The sequence below is a fragment of the Ambystoma mexicanum genome, chromosome 2q (assembly GCF_040938575.1).
Source record: "Ambystoma mexicanum isolate Mex_15411 chromosome 2q, UKY_AmexF1_1, whole genome shotgun sequence".
Taxonomy (NCBI): domain Eukaryota; kingdom Metazoa; phylum Chordata; class Amphibia; order Caudata; family Ambystomatidae; genus Ambystoma; species Ambystoma mexicanum.
The window spans coordinates 555,863,651-555,883,610 of NC_090924.1; positions in this window are offsets into that span (position 1 = coordinate 555,863,651).

A 19,960-nucleotide genomic window follows, 5' to 3' on the forward strand; every position below is an offset into this window, starting at 1 on the left:
GAAGGTCAGGCGAGAGTCTAATTTTGAAAATGTTTACAGTAAAGTATGCAGGTAGGTCATTAGCTGGGAGAATGGAGTTGATAGTCATAGACATAGGAGGGTCTATCTTTTCACTCTATCAAGAGTGGAATTCAGAGAGTTAAGGGCAGAGAGGTAGAGTTGCAGGTCCTTGTGCAAGTGGGTACGCCTCCTTTTTTGCAACAGCTGATGGAAGTCTGTGCAGAGAGAGCATAAGAATTGGGTGACCCATGGTTGAGGATGCTGAGACTTAGGGGTGAACGTAAGCAGTGGGAAGTGAGAGGAGAATGAGTCATATAGTAGGGATTGGAAGCTGGAGAAGGCAGTGTTGGTCGGAGAAGCATCGGGTGTGAAGGAAGAGAGTGAGAACTGTAGGTTGGAGAAAAAGCAGGGAATGCCAGAAGGTTTAAATTTCCATTTAGTAATAGGTGAAGTGAGTGGTGAGGAAAGTCAGAGGGTGGAAAGGCGATGGTGGTGGAAACAATTGAGTGATCAGATATTGATGGTATTAGTGGCTGAGAGAGAGGTGGAGAAGAATAAGAGATCCAAAGGGTTACCCCCCTGTGTGGGTAGGTAGGTTATGGATAGAGTGGAGAACATGGCCACTATGAAAAGACTGAAGCTAATATTTCTTAGAAGTGGTTGCAGAGGGAAGGTTTAAGTCACCTAAGAGAATGAGGTGATGTTTAGTGGAAAAAGAATCAAGGAGTTGCCCAAGATCATCAAAGAATGGTCCAGTCGGACAAAGAGCACAATAGATGGAGATGATGTGAACTGAGTGAGGCACAGCAATAGTACAGATGGTGAATTCAAAAGATGTAGGAGAAGACGTGGCATTGGAGATTTGTGAGGCATTGAGGCGGGAATTGAGTTGTTGTCTGACACCTCCACCTCTGCCAGTCTGTCGAGGACAGTTGATGAAGGATAGTTTGGAGTTGTGTAGGGCTGCCAGAGTGGCAGTGTCAGATGGAGAAATCCAGGCTTCAGTAATAGCAAGAAGATCTAGGGGAGGAGAGCTGGAGTTAAAGTAGTCAGTGATAAAAGACGTTTTGTTGCATACAGACTGAGCATTCCAGTGTGCAATGTTCGGTAGATGAGGTAAGGAAGAGTATAGAAGTTGAGTCTCGGAGGTAGAGAGGTGAGGTGGATAGGTGTTAGAGGGGTTATGGTTGGCTCATCGGCTTTGTTTGTTGGAAGGAGGTGGAAGAGAGATGGAGTAGTGGGAGTTTTGAGTTTGATAATAGGGATATGAAAGGAGATAGTTGTAGTGTGAATAGAGAAATCATCGGGAAAAATTAGTAGAAAGAGCACCAGGAGGAGCAGGAGTTAATGCATTATAGGTGTGTAGCACAGTGTGGAGAGACAGTACAGTAATAGGAAGCTTGGGTACTCACAGGTGCAGCAGGGAGAAAGGCAGAGGGTCATAGGTAAAGAGGCAAAGAGGCTGATCAATGGCTGTTCTGCACCCCTTACTGTTCCACCCTTAACTGAAACATCCCTGGATACCCCTAGAGAGTTCAGAAAGAGTGACACATGCTCTTGTCACCCGATCACCTAGTCCATCAGTGGTTGGTCTCTGATATTGGTGCTGCTGGGATGAGGTGATTTCTTTCTGATTAGTGTTCCCAGAGGAGCCTCTTGTGGCCTTAGGCTAGCGATGGGGTTGATCCAAGATGGTCACAGGAAGTGATGTCACTGATCGAAGGTGGCCACTTGAAGTGATGTCACCAATCCAAGATGACCGCTGAAATAAAGCCGGAAAAGACCATACAAATATACCTAGTTGTTGGCAAAGGCAGATGTCAGGCTGGTGACCAGAATTACTTATCGAGAATGCATTGTGGAAAGGTTAAAGTCTCGTGTTCTGCAATTCCCTTTACAAATGAAGCAAATACAAGTATGGTAGATTTTCCCTGGTTCCATTGATTGGCTTCTATCGTCTTAAGTGCACACAGAAAGGTGTTGCCATCAGGAATTATTTATAGACCTAGGCGGTTTATTTAATAAACTTTGCAAGTACAAAAACAAGACAGCTTTATTCAATGCTTTATTCAGCAGCTGTAATTCAGTTCTAAAAGTACATCACTGTCCTAAAACAGTGATGCCACAAATATTAAGCAATACATTTCGATACAGAGATTAAAACACACAATATACATAAACACACTGCTGGGGTCTGCTGCGTTAAGCCAAACTGCCATCGCCTCATCCACTTGTCTGCAGTTAATGCAGGCACCATAATGGTTTTAGAAAACTTTTTCTTAAAGGCAGTGTAACTGGGCACAATGCCAGTTACACTGACTTTAAGAAAATCTTTCTAAAACCATTGTGGTGCCTGCGTAACTGCAGACGAGTGGGTGAGGCGATGGCAGTTTGTCTTAACGCAGCAGATACACCAGCATTTTTGCAACCAGCAAGTACCTACTGTGGGCTTGGCATATCCGACGTGGGAAGACGTCTATGTGATGATTCATTTGGGAGGCTGCAACTTTACTCTCCTCCCTTGTGGTGTTCCGCCTGACATTTGTCTTTTTGTTTCCTTTCTATTTCTACTGATATATAGGTGACCCGCATTGACACGGACACGTTTTTATGATTGTTGATTTTTAACTTGTTAAGGGTTTATTTTTCCCTTTTATTAGAGTTCGTGTCAAACATCTGTAGCTGTCTAGGATTTTTTTTAACTTGTTCTTAACTTTGTTGTAATGTATTATTCCATGTGCTAAATTGATTGCTTAGAATGTGTTATACATATATATTATTTTATTACTGTGACTTTTATGATCTTATGGTTGAAATAAAGCTTTGAAACAAAAAAAAACAATTAGGTGGAAAAATTATCAGAAAACGAACAGACATCCAATTAATATGTATAAGAAAAATCAGAAACTGCAAATGGTTTCAATGGACCTCCTTTCCCATTGTGCTCACCCTTAAGCAAATAACAAAGGGAAAGGACAGCCTATTCTGCGTCTAATCTGTGGGCGGGGCTTGAATACATCAAAAAAATCTGGTACATTTATCAGTTTAAATACATATTTTGAAACATGTAGGGCCCATTTTGTACATTTCGGCGGTTTCCAATTACATTCCGCTTTCATCAGTACCGAATAGTATGTAACCGTGTAGATGCAGAAATACAAAATCACAGAGGAAATACTCATTAGCAAAGAGTTGCATCAACCACTGGCGCTAACCATCACCAGATGCTTGGGCTTGTGCACAGTGTTACTGAATTTGAAAAGTGCTCTAAAAACCCTCACCCTGAAGACATATCACTGCCGGTGCTGGCACCAAGACCCCAAAAGTGGCATGTACAAAATCTTCAAACAGAACCTTAAAACAGTGGGCTACATCATAGAGAGCTAAGCTCACAGAGGACAATCACCAGAGTTTCAAAGAGTTAGTCTGCGAGCAAAAAGAGAGGCTAAATTCACTTACCAACTAGCAGTGCCTGCGCCCAAAGAAAATTTTAGTGGGCTACATCAAGGTCTCTTTGGCAAATGTGAAGGCATCTTGAAGTAATCCACAGAAAACAGATACAATTTTCTTAATAAAAGGTTTTATTTGTTTTAAATGTCAGGATGGAGTAAGGCTTAACTTACCCTATGCTAAGGCAGGGCTGTCATTTGGGGGCCACCATGGGTCGCAGCCGCGACCCTTGTGATCCCCCTTCCTACCCCTGCAGTCTCCCTTGCTGCCCCTGTATTAAATGGAAGCTCCTGGGTACTGGATTAGTGGGGGTTCCCACTCCAGTGCCCAGGAGCTTCCATGGGGGCCCCACCACACCAGGCCTGGGGTGCCCTTCCCAGTCCTCACCCATCATGGTGAAGGCTGGGGGGCGCTTGTAGTGCGAGAAGGAAGCGCTCAGCAGGGGTTGGAGCTGACCATGACATGTGGCATGTATTACATGCCACGTTCAGCTCCAACTCCTTCTCCTTCTATACAGGAATCAGGAAGCTCTCCCAGGTTCCTGGTTTATGTTTGTGAGGAGCATGGTGGAACCGAAGGTGTACTGGAGTGATGGACTGAAGCTGGAAAAACAGATAAGAAGGATTTTTTAAATAAATGTGATGCATATTTTGCACGTGTGAATCATGTCAGATGTATGTATGTGCTATTGGTCAGTGATTGGTGGGTGAATGAGAAGAATTTGATAGTATGTGTGTTTCAATTTTCTGGTGGGTGTGCCTGTGTGGAGAATGCAGTGAGAGTGGACGCGAGAGAAGGTGCATGGGTCAGTCAGTGGTGGGTGAATGAGTAGGAATGTGATAGTATGTGTTTGAATGTTCTGGGTGTGTGGGTGCGTTCCTGTGTGGAGAATGCAGTGCAAGTGGACATGAGAGGTTTATGGGTGAGTGAATGTTGAGTGAGTAGGAATGTGAGTGTGTGTGTGTTTAAATGTTCTGGGTGGGTGGGTGCCAGTGTGAGTGTATGTGAGAGAAAGTATGTGGATGAGTGAACCGTATATGGCCTGTATATTTCTTACTGTAGCATGACTTTCATTAACTGAGCATCAATGATGAAGCAAGGATGATAAGTGTTTTTATGGGTCTAGACTGGCTTACCTTTCAACCAATTTGGACTTGTTTTCTTATTGTGACATGTCACATTTAATGCCCAAACCAACTGGGGTGTTTTCTTACATAGGAGTACTGGCATACATTGGCAGTGCCAGTAATGGTACTATAAACACAATCTCAAAGTGAACATGAGAATGTTCTTATATGGGAATATGAGCATATGTTGGTGTAGCCAGCATGGAAATGTATGGGCACAGCCAGCATGAAAATGTTTTTTTATACTGGCATATATTGCAAGGACGTGCATTAAAATGAATTGGGAAATGTGCTTGTGCACTTTTGGTGACTTGCATCTATTGTACTTTTTTCATGAGTTACCCTACATCCTGCAAAACTGATTGCAAACTGTCTGGCCTTTTACCCACATTTTCACAGAAAGTGTGCTAAGTAATGCACCATTTTAACCCATTATTCAAACATTTTTCTCATGCGAGGGGAAAGAATCCCCCCAAACTTCCCAAACTCAATTTCGGTAGTTCAGGGCCCACTCGCTATGCTCGGTCACAATCGCATACTCGTGGCACATATTTACACCCTCCAATAAAGCAGCTCACTAACCTGCCACCCCTCACTTTTTTGTTTTTAGTTTGGCTCCCTATGTGAGAGAGGGTATGCCCAGACGTGGGTCCCTTTCTCGCTGCACCATAGGGAACCAAACTGCACCTCACTGAGGAGGCCAAACAAGGCCGAAACATGTCTGGGGTTGCTTGTGTTGCCATGCAGAGGGGACCTGGCCTAGCAGTTCGGGAAATGCTGCTCCCATTGGTGGCAGTACCTGACTGATTTGCATTTGGCTGGACCCCTTTTGCAATGGCGCAGACGGGGTAAAAACAGTGGTGTAGAAGTTTGGCCAGAGCAATGCCAGTGGTTCAGATTAATTCAAAACCTTCCACCAATCACTTTTTTGGTTTTAATTTGGCTCCCTATGTGAGAGAGAGTATGCCCAGACGTGGGTCCCTTGCTCGCTGCGCCACAGGGAACCAAGCTGCACCTGACTGAGGCGGTCCAACAAGGCCAAAACATGTCTGGGGTATCTTGTGTTTCCGTGCAGAGGAGGCCTGGATTAGCCGTTCGGGCAGGGCTGCTCCCATTCGTGGCAGTACCTGACTGATTTGCATATGGCTGGACCCCTTTTGCAATGGCACAAATGGGCTAGAAAACGGTGGTGTGGAAGGTTGCCCAGAGCAATGCGAGTGGTTCAGGTTAATTCAAAACCTTCCACCCATCACTTTTTTAGTTTCAGTTTGGCTCCCTATGTGAGAGAGGGTATGCCAAGACGTGGGTCCCTTGCTCTCTGCACCATTGGGAAACATGCTGCACCTCACTGAGGAAGCCCAACAAGGAAGAAACATGCCTGGGGTTGCTTGTGTTTCTGTGCAGAGAGGAACTGGCCTTGCAGTTCGGGCAGGCTGCTCCCATTGGTGGCAGTACCTGACGGATTTGCATAGGCTGGACCGCTTTTGCTATAGCACGGACGGACTGAATAACGGTGTTGTGGAAGGGTGCCCAGAGCAATGCCAATGGTTCAGATTAAATTGAAACCTTCCACCAATCACTTTTTTGGTTTTAATATATTTGGGGACCATGCACTGCCCCTTCTTTCTACGCTAGATAAAACATTTAAGCTTTGATTAAAAAACATATTTACTTCTTTCATTTGGAGTAGTGCATGACCCTGCAGCAGCATAATCTTCAAGGATATTGCGCACACATGGTGGCCCGGGGTGTAGCATGTCCTGTGCTTTTTTTAAGGAGCTTGGGGCGATGGCCCACAAATGTTGTGCTACGCCACTGACTGGGCTCTGCGCACCTTGAACGCATTCAAGTGTAATGTGAATGGTTGAGAGGGGCCGCAAACTCAACCAGGACCCAGCTCTGGTACAAAACTGGTTAAGAAAATAAGCACTGGACACGTAGTCTCAGAAGTGAGAGAGCTATGGAGTGAGCCACGCCACCCTCCCCACTCAAACTCCTTCTTGGATAGGGCTTTGTGAAAGCTTGATTCAAAGGCCAGTCCGGGGGCCGGGGGTCATTTATTAACGCACCTCACACATAGAGCTCTGAAAATCGTAGATGCATTGAGCCCCACTCTTGAGGGAAGTGCAGCCCTCCCTCCCCACACCTCACCCTGTTAAAAAAGATTGAAGAAGAGTCATTTATCAAAGCCTAGGACATTAAGGTGTTATGTTCGGCTATGGGTTGTGGGGGACAACATGTGGTTGCTTGTCACATAATTTAAAGATAAATGCATACAGAGACAGATGGCTTCAGCTTACATCCGCACAATACGTTTCTTCTATCGTAGTGGTAGCTAACTCAGAGATACATTTATAACCTGGGAATTTTGTTGATACTAAATCCTGGTCAATAATTTAATTTTCAGGCCTTGATTGTGCAGCATTTTGCTCCTGCGTAGACAGACAATGCACGCTTACGCAGGTCAGTGCTTTATTGGCTTGTTTAACACATCAATGCCACAGATAACAAGTTTTTCTCTGTACATTGATCTATAGATATTTCATACATGAGCTGTAGCCTGCGTTAGAGATTTCAGTTACCCCGTTACAAGTACGGCATCATGTACGTTTTATATATAGGCCCTACATCGAATCTGGAAAATTGCATTCCCCAAATGTGTGACCATGGACAAATCATGCCTCCCTCTGTGCCTCGGTTCTTATATCTGTCTGAAATGAGAGCACCAGGAAACGGTGGTGTTAGACGCATCCGAAGGTCGTGTGCCATCACTTTCTCATGCACTTCAGCAACCATTGCACAATACAAGCTTCTTTACATTTACTTTCCTTGGCTCTTTCCAAGTAGGGGGTCACTCGGTCTATGCTCAGTTGTCATACTACACGGTCTACCCGTCACAGGTCACGCAACCAATAACCTTAGGCACTTTGTGATGCTTCTGTATTCTTGAGGTTTTCAACAACACAGGTGTTCTCTCTCTCTCTGAACCTGTGTCCTTGGCCAACACTTATTTCAGATTCTCCTTGGCAGTCTTTTGGCTTTGCCACAACATGTACCTCCTACAATTCTATCTGTGGTGTTCACCCTTTTCCACCACCTTGCTTGCTCTTGCATTCACTTGATTTCACTTTATTCATAAGTGTTCCCCACTTGCTTTTGTCTCGTACTGTATTCACATATGCTCATCATATCTTTCAGATAGTTCAGTATTGAATTATGCTTGCTGCAGCTCTGAAAAGTACTTACAACATTTTGCAGCTTGTTCGTTATTCAAAAACCCCTGGTTTGAACTTTCACAACAATTGCAGCGTGTAGCTCCACGTTCCCTCAGCAGACACTACTGCGAACACCTCTTGCTCTCTCAGTGGCCGATGGCAATCGGGAGCAGGTTTCTCGACCCTCTCGTGGCCAGCTTTGGCCCCAGCATCTCTCTCTCTTCTTTGTTTTATCCAGCTCGGTTGTGTGAGGAACCTGAGGGCATCCTCACTTCTTTTTCCCAGCAGTGAGAGGGAGAAGGCTCGGAGAGAGACAACCTGGAGAAAGATTTGCCGCTTGGAGAAGCAGAGCAGGTGGGAGAGGAACCAGTTGGAGGGAAGCCATGCTCTCCCCACACCCCAAGCCTCCTCCACCCAGGTGTTCCTCCCTCGCATCTCCACTTCCAGGGTCAGTATCCAAGAGCAATGGCCTTTCCCTGGCCACCTGAGCAGATGATGTCAGGGAAAAAGAAGTGAGGATGCCCTCAGGTTCCTCACACAACCGAGCTGGATAAAACAAAAAAGAGACTTGTAAAGGGAAACATCACGGAACAAAGCCAAAGGGCAGAAAAGCAGTTTAGAACGTATGGCTGAAAATGGGGCCCAATAGGCTAACATCCCAAAGCATAATAGAGGAAGCAAAAAACAGCTAGTGAGGAGACAACACAAATATCTACGATCACATGCTGGAAGGAAAAGAAACAAGAACCAGGGGTACCGTTTAGTGGGGTCTGGTCGAGTAAGAAACCTCGCCACATATCAGGGTGGTGCAGCCATGTCTGAGATAAACAAACACAGACATACCTTCACCACTCAGGGAATGTAGACCAATGGAACAAGGATCATTTTCTCAACCAGGGACGCAGTTTAAGCCCTCGGCTTGCTGCAAACTGTAATAACAAGAGGCAGAGGCATGAGTGACTCGAGGTGAAAACAGGGGACGAACAGCAGTAACTGGGACAAATTGGAAAGCATTATTTGGAAAGAAGCGCTAACATTACCTCATTGCCTTCCTATCACTGCTATAAGATTTGAGCTGGGTCTTTCCTCTATGCCTGTATGGTACAGATCGAAAGTTCTCTCATTTTGTTAGTTCCCCTGAAAAACTCAGTATTAGCAGAACTAAACCTCCATATGAAATCAAAGAAGAGAGCACAAGTTTACCTTGAGAATTTTGTTAAATTAGTACAGTTTATGTCTGCCTACCCGACAAAGCTTTCAATTATATATATATATATATATATATATATTGCAAGAACATCATATTGTTTCCTGAAATTAGTTCATCCTGTCTGTGTACAGTACTGCTGGCTGAAGCAAATGTTTAATGGCTACAAAGAAAGTTTCAGCCATGCAGAAAGGACATAGTAAAAAAAGACATTATGCTTTTTGATTCCTGTAGTGCTGAATACAAAATTAGAGGCAGTTTCAGGAGATATCCTTTCCAAGTCCCAATCAAGAGACAGTGAGGTTTAACCACAGTCCTCTGAATGTGTCCCTTCTGACAGTGCACATGACCCTTCTATGTACTATACACCTTTTGGAAAGATCACAAGCTTCGTGCCGAACACCAAGTGTTCCCCTTGCCTAGAGGAACCTAAAATCAGTCATTCTGCTAAAGAAGCTGAGGGAGGGAGCAGACAGCACTTTTTTGATAAGGTGATGCTCAGCGGGACAATTAATGTACTAATCTTCACTTAAAACAAATCAGATCAAACCACGATTGTGTTTGCCATTATCCTGTGCAAATGGCAGATATTGTGATTTCAAAATGCTGCATAGTGTAACATTGTTGAAAGGTGTGTGAAAAGAAGTATTCAGTGACCATCATTTAGCGTAGATGCATAGGGCAAAGGAAATAGGAAATCACTTACCCTTGGCATCCAAGCTGTTTACAGCATGGCATAGCCTAAAATACCACACTACAGGCCCTGCATCTCCAGGTAAACCATATCAAAGGCCCACCTGAAATCTAAAATGGTGACCCAGCCATTTGAAGGTTTGGTCCCGCCCACTAGGCAACCAATAAACACAGATGTGTGAATTGAGACCCACCAATCCTATGCCCTCAACCTATAGGTCAAACAAGTGCAAATCCTCCCAAAGTGCTTAGCCCAGAGGGAGGCAACACAGAGCTTTATATGCCCACACTCTCAGGAAGTGGGGGTGTTTGCAGAATGAGCAGTTGGAAGGAGTTTGGCGATGGTTAGCGAGTGGAAGGACTTTCAAGAGGAGACGGAGTGTGAGTGGAGAAGGTGTTGGAGAAGGAAGGTTTGAAACCAGAGAGATAGGAGGAGATGGTGGAAGGGGTTAAAAAGAAGGAGAAGGGAAACATCAGGAGGAGGCTGTTACACATCAGGGGGATGTGTATAATGGAAATAAGGGTGAGGTGGTTGAATTTCAGAAGGAAGTTGTTAAATATGAAGAGGAGGTGGTTCAACATCGAGAGGAGGTAGTTAAGCATCTGATGGAGGTTGTTGACGGACATTAGTAGGACTAAGGTGAATATCTGGAGGAGGTAGTGTAACTACAACTGGGCTTTGACTAGGCTGAGAGCAACGTAGAGCTCTTAACAACACCAGCTGCACTCATTCCATCTGCCTGAAGCTGACTGCAGAGTTCAGGGGACCTATAAGAAGCATCCAGGATCGATCTACAGACTGTGCATGTGACCTCTGACCCCAAAACTGTGATCTTTGAACGGTCTTTCCACTTCAAAAATGGGCTTCAACAGGGCTGAGAGCAACACAGAGCTCAGGAAAACAGCACCAGAGGCATTCATTTCATATGCCTTAGGCTACCATCAGAGGTCAGGGGTCTACAAGAAGCATCCCGGATTGATCTACAGACTGCTCACATGACCCCTAACTCTAAAACTGCCATCTTTGAAAGGCCTTTCCACCTCCAAAGGGACTTCATTTGGGATGAGAGCAACACATAGTTCATAACAACAGCACCAGAGGCACTCATTCCCCCTGCCTGAGGCTTCGTGCACAGTGTGGTCTGGATCCCCCACTGGCTCCTGCTGCTAATGTGAGCATGGCACCCTCCATCCAACCCGCTCCCCTCAGCCACCTGCACCAAAATCAAGCGACAAACAGGACAGGATGGTCAGGATTCCTTCTCTCAGCTTGCCCTGATCAGTAGCTAAAGGCTGGTGGTCCCGTCTCCCCTTCCTGCCATTCCATGCTCCTCACCACTTCCAGTACTTGCCTCCTTGCTTTGGGGTGACTCAGCCCCAAGAGATCCAGCAAAGGTCAAACAGCTAATGGACAACCTCCAGCCTTTCTTCCAGCCTCTTTGCGTCTTTGCCTTTCAGCTATTACTTCGCTGTTTCCTGCTACTTGGTTGTAAGTACCAACTACGTCTTTCCTCAGTCCCGCCCTCACTATGCACTGCTCTTACTATCTCTTCCCTTCTCTTCTATTCTCTCTTCATTCTCTGCTCAAAACCATTTCAACTCTCTTCCTATCCCTATAATCTCTTTTCCTCAGTGTCACCCCTCTATTCGCTCAACTACTCTCTGTATTTACAAAACCTCCAACCCTAACTTTCAGCACACTTCCACTTCTTACTTCTACGCCAGCACATCTCTACTTCGCAGACATCAATATGCTTCTACATCTCACTCTCTTTATAATACTTTTTGGAATGCACAATCTGCCTCTAAGAAGGCTCCCTTTACCTCTGACTTCCTTCTTTCCCATTCTTCCTCTCCTTACCCTTGCAGAAACCTGGATTTCTCTCTTAGACTCTGTAGCCCTTGCTGCCCTTCATGACCATGCCTACACCTTCATGCACTCTCCCCACCCAAGTGGTAGGGGTGGTTGTGAAGGACTGTTGACATTTTCCAAATATTCTATCGCACCTACTGCCCTATTTCCTGCCAGTTTTCCATCTTTTGAAAACACTATCTCCACTATCACAGCTCCCTATGGCATTCATTTTATATCTCTCTATCAGCCACCGGTTGCCACTGTTCAATTTATCGATTACTCCCCAACTAATTGACTCCCTTCCTCCTCATTCTCACCTCGTTATCACTGGTGACGTTAACATCCCCTGCCTTTCTTCTCTTCTATCCACTGACATTAGCTCTCTTCTCCTTAACCACTCACTCTCCTCTGTCCACTCTCTGCGCACACATTCAGATGGTAACTTCCTTGACCTTATTCTGATCTCCTCTCAACTCTCTGCCTCTAATATCTTTAGTGTGCCTTCTCCCTCTGATCATTCCATCCTCTTTGCCTCAATTTTAACTCCTATTTCCACCCCACTCTCTCCATTTACCACTTCCATTACCAATTGCATGTTTCCCTATCGACTGCTCTGACCTACACCACTCTCTCCCCTCCAATGCACAATTCACTGTTCCATCCACTGATAAAGACTTCACTAACTTTAACGCTGCTCTTAACACGCCCTTCTCCTGTCACTTCACTCTTACTACGTTCACTCCTAAACCCTTCCCTCCACGGCCTTGGATTACACCTACCATCCACACCCTTAAAATAACAATGAGGAAACATCTTCAGATTTGGCATAGATCTAGACACTCCTCAGATCTCTAACTCTACCTGACTGCTCTTCAAAACCACTCCTCTGCTCTTGACTTTGGCAAACGCAGCATCTATCTCTCTCTCATTTCGTCTCAATCCTCTCAACCTAGGTGCCTTCAAAAATGTCTCCACTCAATTCTCTCACCTTCCAAACCCTCCTTCATCTCCTCTACTCTTTCTGCTAATGATCTAGCTTTCTATATAAAAAAGAGAGAGCACTCCCTGTACACCAACATATTAGACAGTGAAAGTCAAATATGCGTATAACTATTTATTACAAAAATGGAGTAAAATTAAAAAGATCTAATGAATTGATCTCAAACAAGAATCAAAACCAGAAGAAGACAGATAGAAAGTCAATCAAACAAATTATTTTTTACATCACGTTGAATACTACGCACATGGTAAAAATAATAACATAAATCATACCCACATTGACACATAAACATACAGGCCGATTCATGGAATAATTAGCGCGGCGCAAGTGGGCAAAAACGTGCGAATCGCAGTGGAATAGCGAAAATCGCAGTGAAAGTGCGAAAATCGCACGAAAAGCAGCGCACGTCGATTCATGGAAGTCCGTGCGCGAGAAAACCAGCGGATGTGCGATAAAAAGTGCGCCGCGCACGTTGGCGCACAGGCCATCTAACAGCGTGCGCCAGGTCACAGCGAAAATCGCACAGGCCACAGCGAAATTCGCACATAGCGCGGCGCACGCAACAAAAGTAGGCGGAACACGGGCGTAACACTCGGAATGGGGAACAACTTGCCAAAACGTGGGCGTCACGGGGGAAGTACAGGGCACAAGTGCGCGCAACGCCCACACGCTCGCCTACAACACGTATTCATGGAATAGAATAGGGGAAAAAAGCGCACGCTCAAACCAGCGCACAGGCACAAACACGACCGCCACAAGAAAGCAGGCGGTAGCGTCTCTGCGGCTGTAAGAAATGTGCGCCAAAAGGTGCGCCAACAAATAGCACCTATATACTGCCATGATGAATGTCCCATACTGTGGCCCTCCAGGAAAAATGACGTGCAAAGGGGTACCCACAAACACGGACACCCGCTGACAAAAAATACGTGTGCGTGTATACCGGGGTGCGCGGGAAGTCTCACACGCGATTTCAGCAGGGTACGTGCATCACAGGGGTTCGCGTGAAGTTCCTCACGCGATCGGGCCTGGGGGAGCGTGCTACGTGTAGTTCAGGGGTTCGCGTGAAGTTCCTCACGCGATCGGGCCTGGGGGAGCGGGCTACGTGAATAACAGGGGTTCGCGTGAAGTTCCTCACTCGATCGGGCCTGGGGTAGCGGGCTACGTGTATTACAGGGGTTCGCGTGAAGTTCCTCACGCGATCGGGCCTGGGGTAGCGGGCTACGTGTATTACAGGGGTTCGCGTGAAGTTCCTCACGCGACCGGGCCTGGGGGAGCGGGCTACGTGTATTCCAGGGGTGCGCGGGAAGTTCCACACGCGAATAGCCTGGGCGCGTGTATTTGAGGGGTGCGCGGGAAGTTCCACACGCGAATAGCCTGGGCGCGTGTATTTCAGGGGTGCGCGGGAAGTTCCACACGCGAATAGCCTGGCCGCGTGTATTTCAGGGGTGCGCGGGGAGTTCCACACGCGAATAGCCTGGGCGCGTGTATGTCAGGGGTGCGCGGGAAGTTCCACACGCGAATAGCCTGGGCGCGTGTATTTCAGGGGTGCGCGGGAAGTTCCACACGCGAATAGCCTGGGCGCGTGTATTTGAGGGGTGCGCGGGAAGTTCCACACGCGAATAGCCTGGGCGCGTGTATTTCAGGGGTGCGCGGGGAGTTCCACACGCGAATAGCCTGGCCGCGTGTATTTCAGGGGTGCGCGGGGAGTTCCACACGCGAATAGCCTGGCCGCGTGTATTTCAGGGGTGCGCGGGGAGTTCCACACGCGAATAGCCTGGGCGCATGTATTTCAGGGGTGCGCGGGAAGTTCCACACGCGAATAGCCTGGGCGCGTGTATTTCAGGGGTGCGCGGGAAGTTCCACACGCGAATAGCCTGGGCGCGTGTATTTCAGGGGTGCGCGGGAAGTTCCACACGCGAATAGCCTGGGGGCGCGTGTATTTCAGGGGTGCGCGGGGAGTTCCACACGCGAATAGCCTGGGCGCGTGTATTTCAGGGGTGCGCGGGAAGTATTACACGCGAATAGCCTGGGCGCGTGTATTTCAGGGGTGCGCGGGAAGTTTTACACGCGATTTTTGCACGGTACGTGTATTTCAGGGGTGCCGGGGAGTCCCACATGTGATTTGACAGTGTAGGTCCTCCCAGGTGTACCCTGTACACCCTCCACGGCCCCTGCAGGCAGCCCACACCACAGGGGACTACCCTGCATCCCTGGTCATGTCCCGCAGGCAGCCCATCCAACATGGGCATGCCCCCCAGCAAAGGCACATGTCTCCTTGAACTAATGAACACCAACTCATGTCCCCTTGCACCCCCACCCCCCAGCACTGTGGGGCACCTGCCAGCAGGCCCCCACCTATGTCCAACTCATGTCTCCCACCACCCCCACCCCCAGCCACCAGGGTCACCCTCCACCAGGCCCCCACTCATGTCTCCCACCACCCCCACACCCCAGCCACCAGGGGCACCCTCCACCAGGCTCCCACTCATGTCTCCCACCACCCCCACACCCCAGCCACCAGGGGCACCCTCCACCAGGCCCCCACTCATGTCTCCCACCACCCCCACACCCCAGCAGTGCAGGGGCACCCTCCACCAGGCCCCCACTCATGTCTCCCACCACCCCCACACCCCAGCCACCAGGGGCACCCTCCACCAGGCCCCCACTCATGTCTCCCACCAGCCCCACACCCCAGCCACCAGGGGCACCCTCCACCAGGCCCCCACTCATGTCTCCCACCACCCCCACACCCCAGCATTGCAGGGGCACCCTCCACCAGGCCCCCACTCATGTCTCCCACCACCCCCACACCCCAGCAGTGCAGGGGCACCCTCCACCAGGCCCCCACTCATGTCTCCCACCACCCCCACACCCCAGCCACCAGGGGCACCCTCCACCAGGCCCCCACTCATGTCTCCCACCACCCCCACACCCCAGCAGTGCAGGGTCACCCTCCACCAGTCCCCCACCCATGTCTCCCACCACCCCCACACCCCAGCCACCAGGGGCACCCTCCACCAGGCCCCCACTCATGTCTTCCACCACCCCCACACCCCAGCCACCAGGGGCACCCTCCACCAGGCCCCCACTCATGTCTTCCACCACCCCCACACCCCAGCAGTGCAGGGGCACCCTCCACCAGGCCCCCACTCATGTCTACCACCACCCCCACACCCCAGCAGTGCAGGGGCACCCTCCACCAGGCCCCCACTCATGTCTCCCACCACCCCCACACCCCAGCCACCAGGGGCACCCTCCACCAGGCCCCCACTCATGTCTCCCACCACCCCCACACCCCAGCAGTGCAGGGTCACCCTCCACCAGGCCCCCACCCATGTCTCCCACCACCCCCACACCCCAGCCACCAGGGGCACCCTCCACCAGGCCCCCACTCATGTCTTCCACCACCCCCACACCCCAGCCACCAGGGGCACCCTCCACCAGGCCCCCACTCATGTCTTCCACCACCCCCACACCCCAGCAGTGCAGGGGCACCCTCCACCAGGCCCCCACTCATGTCTACCACCACCCCCACACCCCAGCAGTGCAGGGGCACCCTCCGCCAGGCCCCCACTCATGTCTCCCACCACCCCCACACCCCAGCAGTGCAGGGTCACCCTCCACCAGGCCCCCACCCATGTCTCCCACCACCCCCACACCCCAGCCACCAGGGGCACCCTCCACCAGGCCCCCACTCATGTCTCCCACCACCCCCACACCCCAGCAGTGCAGGGGCACCCTCCACCAGGCCCCCACTCATGTCTCCCACCACCCCCACACCCCAGCAGTGCAGGGGCACCCTCCACCAGGCCCCCACTCATGTCTACCACCAACCCCACACCCCAGCATTGCAGGGGCACCCTCCACCAGGCCCCCACTCATGTCTCCCACCACCCCCACACCCCAGCAGTGCAGGGGCACCCTCCACCAGGCCCCCACTCATGTCTCCCAACGCCCCCACACCCCAGCAGTGCAGGGTCACCCTCCACCAGGCCCCCACTCATGTCACCCACCACCCCCACACCCCAGCAGTGCAGGGTCACCCTCCACCAGGCCCCCACTCATGTCACCCACCACCCCCACCCCCCAGCCACCAGGGGCACCCTCCACCAGGCCCCCACTCATGTCTTCCACCACCCCCACACCCCAGCCACCAGGGGCACCCTCCACCAGGCCCCCACTCATGTCTCCCACCACCCCCACACCCCTGCAGTGCAGGGGCACTCTCCACCAGGCCCCCACTCATGTCTCCCACCACCCCCACACCCCAGCCACCAGGGGCACCCTCCACCAGGCCCCCACTCATGTCTCCCACCACCCCCACACCCCAGCAGTGCAGGGTCACCCTCCACCAGGCCCCCACCCATGTCTCCCACCACCCCCACACCCCAGCCACCAGGGGCACCCTCCACCAGGCCCCCACCCATGTCTCCCACCACCCCCACACCCCAGCAGTGTAGGGTCACCCTCCACCAGGCCCCCACCCATGTCTCCCACCACCCCCACACCCCAGCCACCAGGGGCACCCTCCACCAGGCCCCCACTCATGTCTTCCACCACCCCCACACCCCAGCAGTGCAGGGGCACCCTCCACCAGGCCCCCACTCATGTCTACCACCACCCCCACACCCCAGCAGTGCAGGGGCACCCTCCACCAGGCCCCCACTCATGTCTACCACCACCCCCACACCCCAGCAGTGCAGGGGCACCCTCCACCAGGCCCCCACGCATGTCTCCCACCACCCCCACACCCCAGCCACCAGGGGCACCCTCCACCAGGCCCCCACTCATGTCTCCCACCACCCCCACACCCCAGCAGTGCAGAGTCACCCTCCACCAGGCCCCCACCCATGTCTCCCACCACCCCCACACCCCAGCCACCAGGGGCACCCTCCACCAGGCCCCCACTCATGTCTTCCACCACCCCCACACCCCAGCCACCAGGGGCACCCTCCACCAGGCCCCCACTCATGTCTTCCACCACCCCCACACCCCAGCAGTGCAGGGGCACCCTCCACCAGGCCCCCACTCATGTCTACCACCACCCCCACACCCCAGCAGTGCAGGGGCACCCTCCGCCAGGCCCCCACTCATGTCTCCCACCACCCCCACACCCCAGCAGTGCAGGGTCACCCTCCACCAGGCCCCCACCCATGTCTCCCACCACCCCCACACCCCAGCCACCAGGGGCACCCTCCACCAGGCCCCCACTCATGTCTCCCACCACCCCCACACCCCAGCAGTGCAGGGGCACCCTCCACCAGGCCCCCACTCATGTCTCCCACCACCCCCACACCCCAGCAGTGCAGGGGCACCCTCCACCAGGCCCCCACTCATGTCTACCACCACCCCCACACCCCAGCATTGCAGGGGCACCCTCCACCAGGCCCCCACTCATGTCTCCCACCACCCCCACACCCCAGCAGTGCAGGGGCACCCTCCACCAGGCCCCCACTCATGTCTCCCACCACCCCCACACCCCAGCAGTGCAGGGTCACCCTCCACCAGGCCCCCACTCATGTCACCCACCACCCCCACACCCCAGCAGTGCAGGGTCACCCTCCACCAGGCCCCCACTCATGTCACCCACCACCCCCACCCCCCAGCCACCAGGGGCACCCTCCACCAGGCCCCCACTCATGTCTTCCACCACCCCCACACCCCAGCCACCAGGGGCACCCTCCACCAGGCCCCCACTCATGTCTCCCACCACCCCCACACCCCTGCAGTGCAGGGGCACTCTCCACCAGGCCCCCACTCATGTCTCCCACCACCCCCACACCCCAGCCACCAGGGGCACCCTCCACCAGGCCCCCACTCATGTCTCCCACCACCCCCACACCCCAGCAGTGCAGGGTCACCCTCCACCAGGCCCCCACCCATGTCTCCCACCACCCCCACACCCCAGCCACCAGGGGCACCCTCCACCAGGCCCCCACCCATGTCTCCCACCACCCCCACACCCCAGCAGTGTAGGGTCACCCTCCACCAGGCCCCCACCCATGTCTCCCACCACCCCCACACCCCAGCCACCAGGGGCACCCTCCACCAGGCCCCCACTCATGTCTTCCACCACCCCCACACCCCAGCAGTGCAGGGGCACCCTCCACCAGGCCCCCACTCATGTCTACCACCACCCCCACACCCCAGCAGTGCAGGGGCACCCTCCACCAGGCCCCCACTCATGTCTCCCACCACCCCCACACCCCAGCAGTGCAGGGTCACCCTCCACCAGGCCCCCACTCATGTCACCCACCACCCCCACCCCCCAGCCACCAGGGGCACCCTCCACCAGGCCCCCACTCATGTCTCCCACCACCGCCATACCCCAGCAGTGCAGGGTCACCCTCCACCAGGCCCCCACTCATGTCACCCACCACCCCCACCCCCCAGCCACCAGGGTCACCCTCCACCAGGCCCCCACTCATGTCTCCCACCACCCCCACACCCCAGCAGTGCAGGGTCACCCTCCACCAGGCCCCCACTCATGTCACCCACCACCCCCACACCCCAGCAGTGCAGGGTCACCCTCCACCAGGCCCCCACTCATGTCACCCACCACCCCCACCCCCCAGCCACCAGGGGCACCCTCCACCAGGCCCCCACTCATGTCTTCCACCACCCCCACACCCCAGCAGTGCAGGGGCACCCTCCACCAGGCCCCCACTCATGTCTACCACCACCCCCACACCCCAGCATTGCAGGGGCACCCTCCACCAGGCCCCCACTCATGTCTCCCACCACCCCCACACCCCAGCAGTGCAGGGGCACCCTCCACCAGGCCCCCACTCATGTCTCCCACCACCCCCACACCCCAGCCACCAGGGGCACCCTCCACCAGGCCCCCACTCATGTCTCCCACCACCCCCACACCCCAGCAGTGCAGGGGCACCCTCCACCAGGCCCCCACTCATGTCACCCACCACCCCCACCCCCCAGCCACCAGGGGCACCCTCCACCAGGCCCCCACTCATGTCTCCCACCACCCCCACACCCCAGCAGTGCAGGGTCACCCTCCACCAGGCCCCCACTCATGTCACCCACCACCCCCACCCCCCAGCCACCAGGGGCACCCTCCACCAGGCCCCCACTCATGTCTCCCACCACCCCCACACCCCAGCAGTGCAGGGTCACCCTCCACCAGGCCCCCACTCATGTCACCCACCACCCCCACCCCCCAGCCACCAGGGTCACCCTCCACCAGGCCCCCACTCATGTCTCCCACCACCCCCACACCCCAGCAGTGCAGGGTCACCCTCCACCAGGCCCCCACTCATGTCACCCACCACCCCCACACCCCAGCAGTGCAGGGTCACCCTCCACCAGGCCCCCACTCATGTCACCCACCACCCCCACCCCCCAGCCACCAGGGGCACCCTCCACCAGGCCCCCACTCATGTCTCCCACCACCCC